This window comes from Callorhinchus milii, unplaced genomic scaffold, assembly GCF_018977255.1.
Source record: "Callorhinchus milii isolate IMCB2004 unplaced genomic scaffold, IMCB_Cmil_1.0 Scaffold4, whole genome shotgun sequence".
Taxonomy (NCBI): domain Eukaryota; kingdom Metazoa; phylum Chordata; class Chondrichthyes; order Chimaeriformes; family Callorhinchidae; genus Callorhinchus; species Callorhinchus milii.
Window position 1 is genome coordinate 45285254 of NW_024704745.1, and position 16593 is coordinate 45301846.

At 39.7% G+C, this 16593-nt stretch overlaps 1 non-coding gene across 1 annotated transcript; it reads left to right on the forward strand.

Annotated features, from left to right (window-relative positions):
- The first annotated feature begins 6413 nt into the window (after positions 1-6413).
- trnas-cga lies at positions 6414-6490 on the forward strand. The gene has a single exon. It is a non-coding gene; the product is annotated as a tRNA-Ser (tRNA).
- Positions 6491-16593: the final 10103 nt, after the last annotated feature.

Consider the following 16593-nt stretch of genomic DNA (forward strand, 5'->3'; position numbering starts at 1 on the left):
ACATAAAATATAGTAAATTTACTTTGACTGAGGCTCACCCCAGGTGTTGAAAATGAGAATGTCTTTGCTCTCAGCATATCCCTCTCCGCAATGAGCAAAAATGTCTCTAAACACCAGCATTATTTTGAGTTCCTGTCTGGGAAATGGTCACTTTCTGCATACTTTGTGTGGGGGGAATGCGGAGGAAATGCTATTGACTTTACTTTGCAAAGGAAGTGATGTCAGCAGCACTTCTTGTTTATAGCTTGCATTGTGCAGGAAGTGGCATCAACAGCTACCTGATGGCTAACAAATGGCCATTTTTCTTCACCTCTCTTATACTTTGGCTCCTGAGACGTTGGATCCAGATGATGTAATACGTTTTCCTCATATCTTGAATAGATGGGAATGATTTGGAGAGTTTTAGCTCTGCTACATCCATTTGACAGCTCGCAAGCTGCTTTATGGCAGCTGAACCAAAACCACTTTGCAGAATATTAACAGGTTCTGATGAGAACGCAAGCACAGATGCTCAACACAACAATTCTAATAAAGCTGAGATAAAATAGCAAGTTGCTATGGGAGCCTGTGATCACAGTTAAGTCATGAGCTACATTCTATAATATATGTAAGTCAAACAGTTTGCATTTTGGTATTCCCCTTCAGTAAGCAGAGACCAGTAAAAGGTCTTGCTCTGATAGCTTCCTATTTTCACAAAGGGCTAAATAGATTTTTTTTATATGAAGCTCTCATCTATCTCCTCAGTGTCATAGTTTTGTATCATTACTTCTCATGCAGCCAATCACTAAAGAAGTTCCCTTCCCATCATGCAGTTGACTCGCTTGATTTCTCTGACAAGAGGGCACACATGCAAATAGAGGCTGCGGTTTCTGATTTACTTTCTGTGAACCCAATTGCATTTCTTGATGGGGCCACAGCAAACTCACACACAGGTTTACGAGTTTTTTTAAAAAAAAGAAAGTGTAGCCAATAGCTGTGCAATGATAAACGTTTGTGCTTATTGCAGTATTTAAATGATCACAGAGATTAACTCATTCCACTCTGGAGTTTTTGCCCAAATAAGACACCGACGGATCCTTAAACGGCCTCAATTTGGACAGAAAATGTTCAGACAGTTAGTCATACAACAGTTTCTTTTTTTTAAACATTTACATAAATCTTGAATTTTGCATTGCAAATTTGTTTCATTCACTCCAAAACATTGTTTCCCATTTAGTTCCAAATAATTATTTTACGCTGACACTTTTATGTTAAGTAAAAGGTGCCCCAAACGGGCAAGCGTTTCTAGTACTACTTACTCCTGCACTCGTGAATAAAATTCAAGAGAAGGCTTGTCATTTGATAAGTGATTGTGCTCTAACCTTTGGCCTCCATCCTCTCTCTGCCCATCACAATCTTTTGTGTCTTTCTATTGTATCAATATTGCTAAGGGAATTGCTTCCCTTATGCTTTTTGTCTTGTTCATCTCAAGCTTCAAATATGTATTTCTTTATTCATTTCCTCCTCCTGAATATTTCTGAATAAAACATGAAGTACAAATTCACTGCACTTTCTCCTATAATGTCTCACGGGGAATAAGAAATAACATGGAGGGTATTAAGATTGGGAGGTGGGTTTCTTACTCAATGTTTTTCTCCTATGATTTCACTTTGTGCGTATACACACACACACACACACACACACACATACACTCACACACAGACTTGAAGACAAATGGTCTGTTCTCTCCCGTAGACTGGAAGAATATTGGCACGTACTTGAACTAACAATGAGAGTAATCTGAACATTAAAGGGATGATTGCCTAATGGCCAATACCCTTCTTGTTATTTATAGTGGTAAAGTCGTCTTTGCTTTGTTTGTTTTAGCATTGGAGTGCAGTATAGTATTGGCATTGGCATTTCATCTGGGTTTCTCAACAAAAAAAAGGCGCGCTTGGTTAGGAAAGTGCTTTTTCTGACATTAAGATTTTTAAAGAAATAAAATATCTTTGCTAGTGGTGGAACATCCAGTAGTGATATTTCAGAGGTTCTATCAGCCAAGTGCTTGAGTTGTGTAGAATTCTGGTATGTAAGCTACGCAGGAGGACCAATGTTTGAAAGAGCAGCATCTCTGAATTCTGAAACGTTTCTTCCTCTCACACAATGGAAAAAGTCAATTTCCAACCACATTTAAGATTCATTGATTATCTTACTAGTATCGCTAGTCCGAATTGACTTGATACAATGCAAACATTTCCCAACTGCATTTTAAAATGTATTTCCGTCATTATGACAAAATTGTCAATTTTGTTCCTAAAACAGTAATTCTGTTTAAAAAGTGAAATACATTATTTGGACATTGATCTATTTTAAACTTACAAGTGGGACAGATGAACTGCTACATTTATTAAGGGTATAGTAAAGAAATTCACATTTATTAAGGGTGCAATTCAAATTTAAGCTTCTTTATTGCACTTTGGTAGGCTTCTAATACAGTAATCACATTTGAAACTTGGGCTGTGGAAAATGAATTGTTGGTCCCCAGCCCTCCCTTGTGTTAAAACTGCATAACACAGGTCTGCTGCGATTCTCTTTATTAGCGAGAGACCTGAGTTCAATTCCAGGCAGGGCGAAACCTTGGGCAAGTTTCCTTACTCCACACGCCTAATAATAATCCCTCCAAAACAAAAAACAATAATAAATTGGTGATTTTCAATCTACGACCGTTTGTGGGACATTGCTGTGCGCAATTGGCTGCCACGTTCGCCCACAAATATACAGTCAATTCACTTTATAGTGTGTTCTGTGAAGCGCTTTGGGACGTCCTCCCGACGTGAAAAGCGCTATATCAAATGCAAGGATTATTATTATACAGAACAAAGCCCCTGGAGGCAGCTGAAGTATTGGCCGAAGGAGGTATTGGTTGATTCTTCATTTAAAAACTCTCAAGAACACTGCATTTACAAGAGGCCAATTTATGGCAGGGATTCCAGGTGAGGGATACCAGATAAGAATAATGACTATATTTAAAAATGATGATCCAATTTCTGCCATTGACGTCGGAAGAAAAGGCTTCTGCTAAAGTGGATGGCCGTTTTGTGCAATTGGGTTCACAGGGAGACAAGTGGCTACTGACTCTGCTCATGACATTTTTATAATCCATTTACTAAGTCTAGTTAACAAATTGCAATAATTATTCTGTCAAGTTCACTTTAAGTGATGCTCATAAATTACTGTTTAACTAAGAGTGTTTTGTAAATAATGCCACTGTGTAAATATGATCCATGGCTTGTTTTATGGCAACACAACATTGGCCAACCTACACGTAATAAGGGGACTGAGTGGCTTTGTGGGTTTTCACAGTCTTGTCATTGTGAAGCCCCAGACTGAAGGGGTGAAAATCTGATCTTTCTGCAGGATTGAAAGGGTTCAAGAAGTAAAGTAAGATTTGTAGTTTCAGTCCTGATTCTGTGGCAAATCAAATGCTGGGCACAGGGTAATGCTGATTAAATGAGAAGGAATTTGTGGTCATTCCTTAAGAGTTTCTTATGCTAATTAAGACGAGGAACCACAATAAAAGTACTGCAAATGTTGCTCCATTATAATTACAATAGCTTTCAAATTCCAGGCCCCTTATTATAATGTTCAGCATCCCATGAGCCTCATTCATCACTATCTAGTTATTGATGTGTGGTGAATGAGATCATTCAATGATAATGGTGCCGTGTGACATTTCCATTTCCCTCCTATCCCTGGCCTCCCCCACCCACCCCGCCACACACACACATGCGCACGCACAAAATTGCGAAGCTTCTAAACCCCAAAATGTATGAAAAGGAATATGAAACACTCGCAAATCTATGTAATTGTGAAGTAATCTTTGCTTTGTTTTTGAAACTTAACCAAATCAAATTGGAATGGGGTCCAAATACTGCAGTAATAAAAATGTAGGGCTTACGGAAATTAAATTTGTTCAGCATTTCTCATTCGCAATGTTAGTCAAAGTCCTCTGTCAGGACCTGAGCTGATCACTGTTCATCATCTTTCGATCCAAACGTACAGCCTTTAACTCCCTGCTGAATCAGACATCTGTCTTTACCTTAATACATCAGCTGAGTCAGGATTTATTGTGCGAAGTGGCAGTCTGTTCTGTAAGTTAACAACTATTTGTGAAGCAGTTATTTCTTGAGCTAAATTAAGACAAACAAAACACAAAATGCTGCAGATACTGGAAATCTGAAATGGAAGTTGCTGGGAACAATCTATGAAGAAAGGAAAGTGAGTCAATATTTTGGGTCCACAACCCTTCGTCAAAACGGTCGTGGACCCGAAACCAGTTCTGATGAAGGGTTGTGGACCCAAAATGTTGACACATTTCTTTCTCCAAAGATGCTGCCTGACCTGCTGAGTATTCCCAGCGGCTTCTGTTTTAGCAACATTTGATTTTGCAGCTTTGAATTCAGGAGGATGTCCCAAGGAGCTGGACAGTCAAGGATTTTCACCTAGGCTGATGGTTGGAATCAAGAGGGGTGGAGGGCACGGAAGGTGGGGATAGGAGGGTGACCGATGAGGAGGGTTTTGAGGCAGGCCTTGAAGGAGTCAAAGGAGAGGGTGAGGCAAAGGCAGTGTGAGATGGAGTTAGGGCAGCAAGGCTGAAGGCCTGAGCACCGATGGCGAGGTGGGCAGGTCGGGGGACATGGAGCCGGCCAGAGTCTGCTGAGTGGAGGGAACTGAGAGGTCGGTATGGAGTTAGCAGGTCAGAGCTAGAGAGGAGCAAGGCCATGGAGGGCTTTTAATGTGAGGATGAGGATTTTGAGCTCTACCCTGAAGCGGATGGGTAGCCAGTGGAGCCGGGCGAGGATGGGGGTGATAGACAATGATTATAAACTAAGGTAATTACTTTATAATCATGGCCCTTGGGACTCCTATGCTTATTATACAGAAAATGCATATCATTGTCTATCTTATTTATTCCCTTTATACTTAATGTTTTGAAAATCTGAAAAAATAAGGCTTAATAAAAACCGTTTGGCCCGCTGATGATCCTATCATTGGAACATTCATTCTCCTGTCATTGCATCATTGTAGATGTTAGCTTGGCTCAGATTGTAGCACTGTATCATCTGAGTCAGAGGGTTGTTGGTTCAAGGCCTACATTTGAACTTTGATCTCACAGTCCAGGCGGCTGACACTCCAATACATTGCTAAGGAAGTGATGCATTGTTGGGGGTACTGTCTTTCGGATGAGATATTAAACCAAGGCCCTGACTGCATGTTCAGGTAGATGTTAAAGATCCCATTGCGCTATTCAAAAAGGTAAGAGTTTCTCCCTTTTTCCTGCAAACAATCCACCAGAACAATGAGTTGTTCACTTTTGAATAATTCTAAAGTTGTTGTCTCTGGCATAGGCGGCAAGTGTGCCGAGGGTTTGAGGAGTCTTAGCCCCTTAAATCTATCTACAGTTCGTCTCTTTCAGGGGAGCCTGGAGAGGATGTCCTAATCCCTGAGGAGGACCATGGCCTGTCCTTCGAGCAGTCCCAATCTGAGGCACCACAAGGAGGGCGGGGATAGCCATTTTGACTCGGGAATGGAGGCTGCGTCTGGCTTAAAAGGGCCGACCCTTTAACTGAATTCGATCCTCCTAAAATAACATTTTCACCAGCTGCCTATGGCATCTCCCTTTGTTTAGTCTATAATTCCACATATTTCTAACTGAAAAGATCCATTTCCTGACGTATCTTAAATTTGCTTTTCACCATTTCTGTTCATATCTAATGGCTTTTTTTAAACTTATTGCCCTACTTTTTTCCCGCTTCTTGTTTACGATTCGATTTAATATTTTCTTTTCTTTAATGAGATCCGCTATTAAGTAGGTTTGCTATTTCTCTTCTTTGAATTTCTTTCTTGTGAGAAACATTCCTTAGTTTCACTATTAGGTTCAATCATGTCAAAATGTGTAGTCGGCTTTGTTGCCCTGATTTAAGTCCTCCTCCTATTACTCTTCATTTACCGTGACAACCACTGATCATTTGCATTTTTTTTATCATCTGTCTAATTCATAAAATAATTTACAAGATAATGTTCTGCTGGATTTCCTCACATTATTCACAGGTCTATTGTGGGGCACTTTAGCAAATGCTTATTTAAAAAAAAGTTATATATTCACCAATTATATAGCAACATTTACGGTTTTATTAATTTAACACAGTTATTTAAACTAATGTCAGAATTATTTATTGTTGCATTTCTCAGTGCTTGGTGTGATCCTAATATTCCTACCTTTCACACTGAACCTAGCCACCATGTGAATGTGGCAATGGTGACTATCACATGGCTTGTTTCTTCTTTCTTTTAAAGTTTTTTCATGCTATCCACTGAAATGGACAGTTTTTAGCATTATGCTAATGGGACTTTTTCATAATGTTTAAAGTTGTGATCTTGTAGCTTAGTGGTTAGAGCACTCGCCTCGAAAGTGAGAGGACCTGGGTTTGATTCCCGGCAGGGCGAAACGTTGGGCAAATTTCCTTACTCCATACGCCTTTGTTTATCTAGCAGTGAGTAGGAACCCGGTTGTTAATTGATTGGCAGATTGCTTTTCCGGGATTAATAATGCCTTTTTAAAAAAAATTGGTCACTCAATCTATGACTGTTTGTGGGACACTGCTGTGCGCAATTGGCTGCCGCGTTTCGCCCACAAAATATACAGTCAATTCACTTTACACTATATTCTGTGAAGCACTTTGAGAAGTCTTGAAGACATGATACATACGGTGCAATATCAAATGTAAGAATTATTATTATTATTATCTTGCAAAATGATAATATTGGGTATTAGAGTTTTTTCAACTCTATTTACCACAATGTGCATTGGGAATGTTTAAAATTGCCTTCCCTCTCCATGTTATATTGCCAAAAACAAAGCAGCTTCACTGTTAGCTGTATAAATGCAGGCTTGCTGTACAGACTGCTGCTTGTGATCATCACTGTGTTCGTGAGATTGACTGACAGCTACAAATAAATACAGGGTTGATTGCATTAATATACCTTAACAATTGAAACCACTGAGGAAATGATTGTTTTAAGTTAGATTGTTGGAATGTGCTTAAGAATTGAATGAAGACAATTATTAGGTCATCGTTCTTGTGAAGTTCGCTTATCAGATAAAACAGTTTAAAAAAAAGCACCTCAGGACTGCAATTAAACTAGTTTTAACTGTTCCATTCTCAATCAATTAGATAATTGTGGACTCGGTTGTTAACAAATCATGTGCTGAATAGCACAAATTTGAAAAGGAGCATTCAGGCAAGGACATTGTTGTGATAGCTAATCTGTGTCAATTTTGTGCACAGGCCCATGTTTAAAATACCCATTAGAAATAATGCAGCAAAGGTAGAAGTAACGAAGTATAAGGGCCAAATGAAACAGTTATTTTGAGCTCCTTAAGAAATACCTAAAGTCGATTCACCTCAGCTTGGATTCATACCAGATTAATATGAACTGCGGTTCATGTTCATTGTGGGAGGGAGTAGATCTTTTGCATGTTATCATTGGGTCCAATGCTTTATTAACTGCCCACCACAATCACACCAGGGAATTGTTGCTATCACCAACTCAATTCACAGCAACAAAGACTGTTCTAAAGGACACTTCTTAAAACAAATTTGTTGCCAGTACTTTCTCTTACTGGATCTGGCCAATTTATTAGTAGTGAATGTGAGTTCCTACAATTGGATATTTTACGCAATGTACAGTATTTTAATGCTGGTCAGATGTAAGTGAACATTACTTAGTTGACACTTAATTACACTTTTACACAAGTTGTTTGTCTCCGGAAGCAACGCAGTGTAAAGTGGCCAGTTTTTTTGACTGTATAATAATAATAATAATCCTTGCATTTGATATAGCGCTTTTCACGTCGGGAGGATGTCCCAAAGTGCTTCACAGAACACACTGTAAAGTGAATTGACTGTATATTTGTGGGCGAACGCGGCAGCCAATTGCGCACAGCAATGTCCCACAAACAGTCGTAGATTGAAAATTACCAATTTATTATTGTTTTGGGTTTAGGAGGGATTATTATTAGGCGTGTGGAGTAAGGAAACTTGCCCAAGGTTTAGCCCTGCCTGGAATTGAACTCAGGTCTCTCGCTTGCAAAGCGAGTGCTCTAACCACTGAGCTACAGGACTCCTGTCTGCTCACACCCAATCCTGAGTAGAATCTACCATTGCTTCTGCATGTAGCAATTTCAAATTGACATTGCAAAATCCGTTAGACTGAGAAAGCCCAGTGACAGTCCATTGCCTGCACAGATGGCTAGCTGTCATCGCAGCAAGAACAGTGAAAGAAGCTGGGATCTAAGGTACCTGATTTTCAGATGCATTTCTCACCTCCGATGTCTAATTGTGAAAATCATGGGTGTATGCACAAACATATTGATGTATTTGGGATTCCTATGAGATGATATCAAAATCTCTGCGTGTGTACAGAACATAATTTGCTTCTGATACTTTCAGTAACTCTGAAAGCTGAATAAATCCATTGGTTCTGGATTTGAGCTAGTCTTTGGAACCAGCTGCAGGCTCCAAGGAATGCCGCGAGATGTATTCTTTCATATGTGCTGCTGGCACAGTTGATTTGTCTTTGTATTCACGTAAATAGTTAATTCACATTAAAATCCTGTGAAGCATTTTGAGACTTTTTGATGACATGATATAATAATAACAAACCTTACATTTGATTTATTGCCTTATCACATTATCAAGATGCCAGAAAAGATCTTCACAGGATATTCTATAATGTGATGCGACTTAGTATTCATTTAGTGGAAGAACGTGGATGTCAATATGTGCACAGTGAGTGACCAATATGATAATATCCCATATCAAATGCATTATGATTAGAATTGGTTTCAACATTACTGCAAAATAAATATTTACTGCGTAATATCTTTGTGCAATTGGAGGTCAAATCCAAACACTTCATCCTGATGTTTCTCTACTGGTGAGCAACTACCTGCAGGCTTTTAAGAATGTCGAGAGGCACATAATTTCCTCCATTGCTGGCAAGGTTAATTGTATTACATTGCTGGCAAATTCATGAGCTAAGTTTGAGCTAAGTGCTTACCTATATATTATTTGAGTGCTTGAACTTGATGTAAATCTTCAGATAAGGCGTTTATTGCTCATTAATGTGCTTGTTTCAACAAGTTTCACGCTTGCCTGATAATTCAGTCTGACATCTTTGAATGGAATGAGATTAATCAGTACTTAGGCTGTTGGATAGGATGTCTCCTGGCAAGGGCAAACTATCTTATAAGAATCGGGATATTGATTTTTTTTGCTAAGTTATAGCGAAAGACTATATGACTCACCAACATCACAGTTAAAAACGAATCTTCCTCCCCAAATCGATAGCTAACTTCATTTATCATGCATTATTCTCTTTATAATGAGGGTTAACTTTCATAGATGTCAAATACTTTGCTGCATGTTACTTTTATATTTCCTTAATAATCTAGTGGAAAAGGAAGCAAGACTCCCTTTGAATTGTTGTACTGAACCAAGTGCAGTGACTTGAATTGTGATTTGATTCATATTCTCAAGAGTATACAACGGATATTTCAGTCAAGTGTGTCCATTGGTATGTGTTCAAAGGGGCAGGAATAGACGGGCAGTTTTGGGTGCTTACCTACTGCAGTATTCATATGCCTCTGGTAATAAATTATTAGGGGAAAGGAAATGTTAAAAACTTGAGGAATTTATAGATGAAAAGACTGATTTTAGTGCAAAATGTATTAATTCTTGCATTTGGTAAAGCGCCTTACCACATGATTGTTGCAACATAAACCACTTTACAGGATCTTACAGTAAAGTGTAGGCAAATGCCAATTTGTGCACAGTTGTGTCCCACAGACAGACATGACCAATTTTATCTGGGGGATTATAGGCTCGGACACTGGGAGAAACTCCCTCTCTTTTCAATTAGTAGCATGGGATCTTTAACTTCCAACTATATTGTTGTTGAAGCAAATCGTATAAATGTTTTTAAGGGGAAGCTAGATAGGTACATGAGGGAGAAAGGAATAGAAGGTTATGCTCGAAGGCTTAGTTGAGGAAGGACAGGAGGAGGCTCATATGGAGCACAAACACCGGCATAGATCATTTGGGCCAAATGGCCTGTTTCTGTACTGTATATTCTAATGTATATAGGCAGGCAGAACCTAGATTTAGCATCTCATCTGAATTGCGGCGCCTCCAACAATGCAGAACTCCCTCAACACAATATTGAAACGTCAGCCAAGACAAAGTTCAAAGTCCCGACATGGGACTTTTATCCAAAATGTTTTGACTTGGAGGTGAAAGTGTCATCACCTCAGCCAGGCTGTTGAGTTGTCGATAATATACTAAATGGAGTTTTTAATGCTGCTGCTCGTTCTGAAATGGGGCATTTTTCTGTTTCATTCATAGATATTTTCTGCGCAGAAGAGAGTCATTTAGCTCACTGTGTTTGTGCCACCACAACCTGTCTTTCTAAATTGCACATTTTTTCTCACACTATTATTCCTTATAACAAAAAGCACAAAAGTCACCAAATGAAAACATTCCCTGTATTAGCCATAGGAGGGAAACAAATTAATTTAAGGAGATAATTGTTTTGCAATGATTAACCTTTGGTGTTCAAACACTTTAAATGGGCATTATGTATCAAGTCCATTGATTCAAATCACCAGGAATAAGGAAATTACAGCCTAAGTTTCAGACTGAAAATAGCTTTGGAAATTCCCATCAATTCTTTGGAAAGAGTGAGTCCTGGTCAGCAATCCTTCAGACCAGTTTATCATTAATAACGCTTAAAAAATAAACAGTCCATGACTGTTTGTGTGACACTGCTGTGCGCAATTGACTGCCACAAAATATACAGTCAATTCACTTCACAGTATAGTCTGTCAAGCACTTTGAGAGTTCTCAAAGACATGATTAGGCGCTACATCAATGCAAGGATTATTATTATTATGATCCATGGGTGTTTGTGGGACTTTGCTGGTGCAAATGGCTGTCATGTTTGCCTTCGAAAACTGTTTTGACACTTGATGATAATTACATATGTGAAACCTTTTGACAATAAGGAGCAATTTTAAAAAAGTAACAAAACATTCACTTTTGCTGTAGTTGTCTGGTCTAATATGTCAGCAACCTGATACTTTGTTTGTTAAAATGGAATATGAAAAAATGATTGTGTTCCGGGAGAGCAAGTTGTCTTTGGTACTTCTCTGCAGAATGTATGTGCAGCAAGTGGGCAGGCAGATTAGTGGTGCTTCCTGTGTATGTGCAATGCATAGGAAGTGACGGGAGCCATCTGTTGACATGAAAGTCAGACATTTTTATATTCAGAAGCTGCCCATAAGCTTGGATCATAAGGCACCCTTGTTAAAATAGCAAACTTTTGCTCTACCCAGGCACTTTGTCTTTGTCTCTGTAATTAACATTATATAAAAGAATGTAAACTATTTTGCAACCCACTCTTGGAATTTTTTTTATTGTTTATTCAACAGAGTATGAGCATGGTACTATACTTCATATTATGGCTTACCATAGCTACTTGTAAAATATTGCATTAGTTGCATTTCCTGCACTTGAGAAATGAATAGCATTTTGGCCACAAAATGTTCAACCTTGTCAGTTACTACTCAGCATTTAGCCTTTTAACTTGATCCGGTAATGGAATGCAAAACCTGACCTTATCAAATTGAGTACTGTGCAGCGGAATGTATTCCCTGAAAAAAAGGGAACATCCATGCCATGACCCACTCTGCCTTTCCCCACCTCCGCAACATCGCCCGGTTCTGCCATTGCCTCTCCCCTCAGGCCGTTGAAACCCTCATCCACACGTTTATCACATCCAGACTCAACTACGCCAAGTCCCTACGTGTTGGCCTTCTCAAATCTTTACTTTAAAAGCTGCAGATCGTCCGGACTTCTACAGCTTGTGTCCTCTCACGCACCAGGCTCTGTGTGTGACCCCATCAGCCCCATCCTTGCCCAGCTCTACTGTCTCACCATCCCCCAGAGGATAGAGTTCAAAATCTTCATCCTCAATTTCAAGGCCCTCCACGGCCTTGCTCCATCCTACCTCTGTGACCTGCTAACCCCATATCAACCTGTCTGCTCCTTCTGCTCAGCAGGCTGTGGGCTGCTGCAATCCACCGCCCCACTATCGGCCATCGGGCCTTCAGCCTCCCTGCCCCCACTCTTTGGAACTCCATCCCATGGTACCTTCGCCTGGTTCCCTCCCTTGCATCCTTCAAGACATGTCTCAAGACCATAGTTTTCAATCGCACCTTCGGCCACCCTCCTACCCCTACCCTCCCTGTCTTCCACCCCCCTGATCCAAACACCCTGTTCGGCCTTAGGACATCCTCCTGACGTGAAAGACACTATACAAATTCAAACTTTTGTTGTTCAATTATTTTCTACTGATATTCAAATGTTGTTTCACTGTTGTATTTTGAAATCCTTGTTTTTCGCTCAGTAGGCTGTTGGAAACTTGCAGTATTCTGTGGCGGTCCCCACTGGAATAGACCAAGGAGTGGCTTATAGTATAGATGCTGTGAAACAGGCTCCCTTGGGAGATGGTTGAAGCAGGAAATATTGATTCCATCAAACACAGATTAGATAGTTTTCTTTTAGGAAATAACATTATGGAGTATAGTACTTAGTGACATATGTATATGCGACTGCCAGAAAGGTGGAAAGCGAATTCGATGGACCTTCGTCTTTTTATCGTCTAGCATTTCTTATATTCTAATGTTCTTATGTTGTGCCTGGCCGACTGGCAAATGTACAAAGATTTGTTTTGAAAATGTCACCATTTAATCAATTGGTTTTCCAATTAACTTCCTGCTAAATAACAGATTGCTGTTTCAACGTTGACTCTCCTCAACGAGTGACCTCCTGCAAATCTCTGGTTTGCTTTTGTGCCAATCTTTATTTCAAGAAATTATTGAAAGAAAGGGAAGAAAGCCAACTGATTCAGAAAAGCAAATGGACAATTACCAACTGAAATAGTAACATGACGATGTACTGATAAATATAGGGCCTCTGTTTGTACATATATAAACTTCTTGCTAATGTGATCAATTAATCCATTGTACAATCCACATAAATTTGCAGGGCCAGCACCATTAACAAAGCATGTTCTGTGTTTGTACATTCTAGCATCCTATTTATGTTTTATTGGGTAACAGTGGCCTCTCTTTAACCCAGTGTGACTGCTGTTGGTGCCAACATTATGCGAAAAAAGAAAATTGTAAGTTTCTTTGTGGCACCCTGGCACAGTGATTTGGTTGAATTCTATGGGGATTGTAGTGAATAACATTGACCATATGAAATCAAGCCTATCCAGATCCTTCCTAAGCTAGGAAGGAGGTAACAGATGTAGGGTTAAGTGCCATGAAATTAATTCAAAGAGACATTTGTTGCAAACCCTACTCCTATCTTTAACAAAAACTAACTTTTAAGTAATTTTCAAATGGGCCTAGTTCCAAGAAATTGCTTCTTTGTAAAACTGTACTGTAAAAACCTTACTGTTTCCCATCCCAGCTTCCCTTAAAGAGGTGAGCTGTCAAGAAATTGGACGGTGGGTGGGAGGCGGAGGCGTGGTTGAGCCCTCTTTAGCCCAAGCCACGTATGATGGTGTCACCTGTGATGAACATATGCAATACACAACAAATTGGCAGTAAATATAAGTAAATGAACATTCCAAGGGGACAAGAGAGAAAAACCAGGGGTGATAATTGGCTAATTCACTATATCCAAATGGTGTAAGGCAGCAACAAACAGAGATCAGGATACTGTTTAAAGAAAGGAAGATGTTAGCTGTGTTGACTTGGGGATGAGAAGGTTACATTGTATAATAGGAACATAGGAACAGGAGTAGGCTGTTCAGCCCTTCGAGCCTATACCGCCATTTAATTAGATCATGGCTGATCTGTACCTCAACTAATCCTTTCAATTCCAATTTCCCACTTTCTTCCCATATCCCTCAATACCCTGACCTACCAAAAATCTATCAACCTCACTCTTGAAGGTGTGGATGGATCCAGCATCCACGGCTTTTTGGGGAGAGAATTACAAATTTCTACCACCCTTTGAGTGAAAAGATGCTTTCTGATTTCACTCTTAAATGGCCTGGTTCTGATTTTAAGACTAGGTCCCTTGTTTTAGATTCCCCCACCAGAGGAAATACCTTCCCTGTATCTACACTATCAAATCCCTTTATCATCTTAATTACCTCAATCAAATCACCCCTCAACCTTCTAACCTCAAGGGAATACAATCCAAGTTTACGCAGCCTTTCCTTGTAACTTAACCCTTTTAGGCCTCGTAACATTCTGGTGAACCTGCGCTGCACCCCCTCCAGGGCCAATATATCTTTCCTGAGGTGTGGTGCCCAAAACTGAACGTAGTACTCCAGATGGGGTCTGACTAATGCACTATACAGCTGAAGCATCATTTATTCCCCTTTCCAGGTCCCTTGAGATAAAGGCCAACATTCCATTCGCCTTTTTGATTACTTTTTGCACCTGGGAACTAGTTTTTAGTGATTTGTGGATATGGACACCCAAATCCCTTCCTCCTCCACAGTTCTTGTTCTCTCCCCATTAAGAAAATATTCTGCTTTATCTTTTTTCGGTCCATAGTGGATGACCTCACGCTTCCCTACATTGAACTCCATCTGCCACAGCTTTACCCACTCACTTCATCTGTCTAAGTCCCATTGTATCTTTTTACTTTCATCTGCGCAATTTACTGAGCCTCCTAGCTTAGTGTCATCTGCAAACTTGGATATAAAACTTTCTATTCCTTCATCCAAGTCATTTTTATATATATATATATATATAGATGGCAAATGGCTGGGTCCCGGTACAGACCCCTGGGGGACACCACTTGTCACATCTCGCCAATCAGCGAATGTTCCCTTTATCCCTACTCTCTGTTTCCTGCCTCCCAACCAATTACCAAGCCACATCACAAGGTTACCTCTGACTTCATTCTTTTGCTGTTGTAATCTTTTGTGTGGAACCTTATCAAATGCCTTCTGAAAGTCCAAATAAACGACATCCATAGACACTCTCTTATCCACCATTTTAGTGCCTCCTCAAAAAATTCAACTAGGTTAGTCAGACACGACCTACCCTTCACAAACCCATTTGACTAGCTCATACCTGTCCAAGTGTTCAGTCACTGTACCTGATGATGGATACCAGTATTTTCTCTACAACTGACATTAAACGGACAGTTCTGTTGTTTCCTGGTTGCTCCCTCCCTTCCTTCTTGAAGAAAGAGGTGACATTTACAATTTTCCAATCTAAGGGCACAAATCATTCTAAGGGCACGGTTTAAATCATAATCCAAGATGGGCTAAGGGATCAAGGGAACATGCTGGGTTTCATGCCAGGCCTACAAGTCTCAGAAATGCAAGAAATGACAACCCTGTAAAAATATGTGCGATGATGTTGCTATTTGTACTTCTGGTTTTAAATGGAGTACGATATAGTAATTGTTTGAGGTTCTTGGTCCTCTAGGGCACCTGGACCTGCAGTTATCACACTGGTCTCTCACCTCTGGGACCTCAATTTAAATCCAACCCATGCTGTCTGATTTCTCAATCATCTTATTCAAATCCATAAAAATTATGCTGAAATTGCATAGTGTTGTGGTCAAGCAGCGCCTAGATTACTGCAAATAGATCAGGTCACTGCAAAATAAAAGTGCTGCTTAGGGTCTCGACACAGTGCAATGCATCTCCATTGTTAGTGGGATGAAGTATGACAAATGAGTGCTGGCACTATCGGTTCAATAGACTGTTTCAGAGGAGAGCTTTATAGAGACGTACAAGACACTTAACAGATAAACTAAATCTGAACGAGAACTTTCATATATTCCAAGGCAGCGAGATTAGATGGTTTGACGTGGGATTATGAAGGTTAGGACAGATGCCGGGGTAATGAACAGTAGGAATTGATCAAACCAGGACATTGAATTCATTTAAGAAACAGCTTAATGTTATAATGGGAAGACTGTGAAGTTGGTATTTTGAAAAGATGAGATCAAATGGGCTGAAGGATCTTCTTCATTTGCAACTCTCTTGTGATATTTCCATGCATCCAGAATTTCTAAGCAATACATAAAGTGCACATCAAAACCATTCATTTTCATTTTTTCTTTTCCAAAAGGGATCAAAGTAATCTGCAGTAATGCAGACATGTCTTCAATGGAAGGAAATAATTGGGCATGTATGCTAAATCATTTGTGATGAGAATTAACTTCAAGAAGGATAATGTGGCTTTCAACCGAGAGTCTTTGAGAATAGTACAATTGTGAGCAATAAAGGTTACTGATCTCATCAGAACAACAGATTTTCCAGTAAAGATTTGACATTTTCATAAATGTACAATGGTATGTTTTGTGTGCTGTAGGTGATGGAGTGTAGTGTTTTGATGAAAACTATATAAACTAAATAAACTAAAATATAGTAACACTGTGTCTGAGAAACGGTCTCAAATGTTCAGGGACCTGAAGAGCAAATCAAGCAGCAGCAGAGGCCAATAGCTGT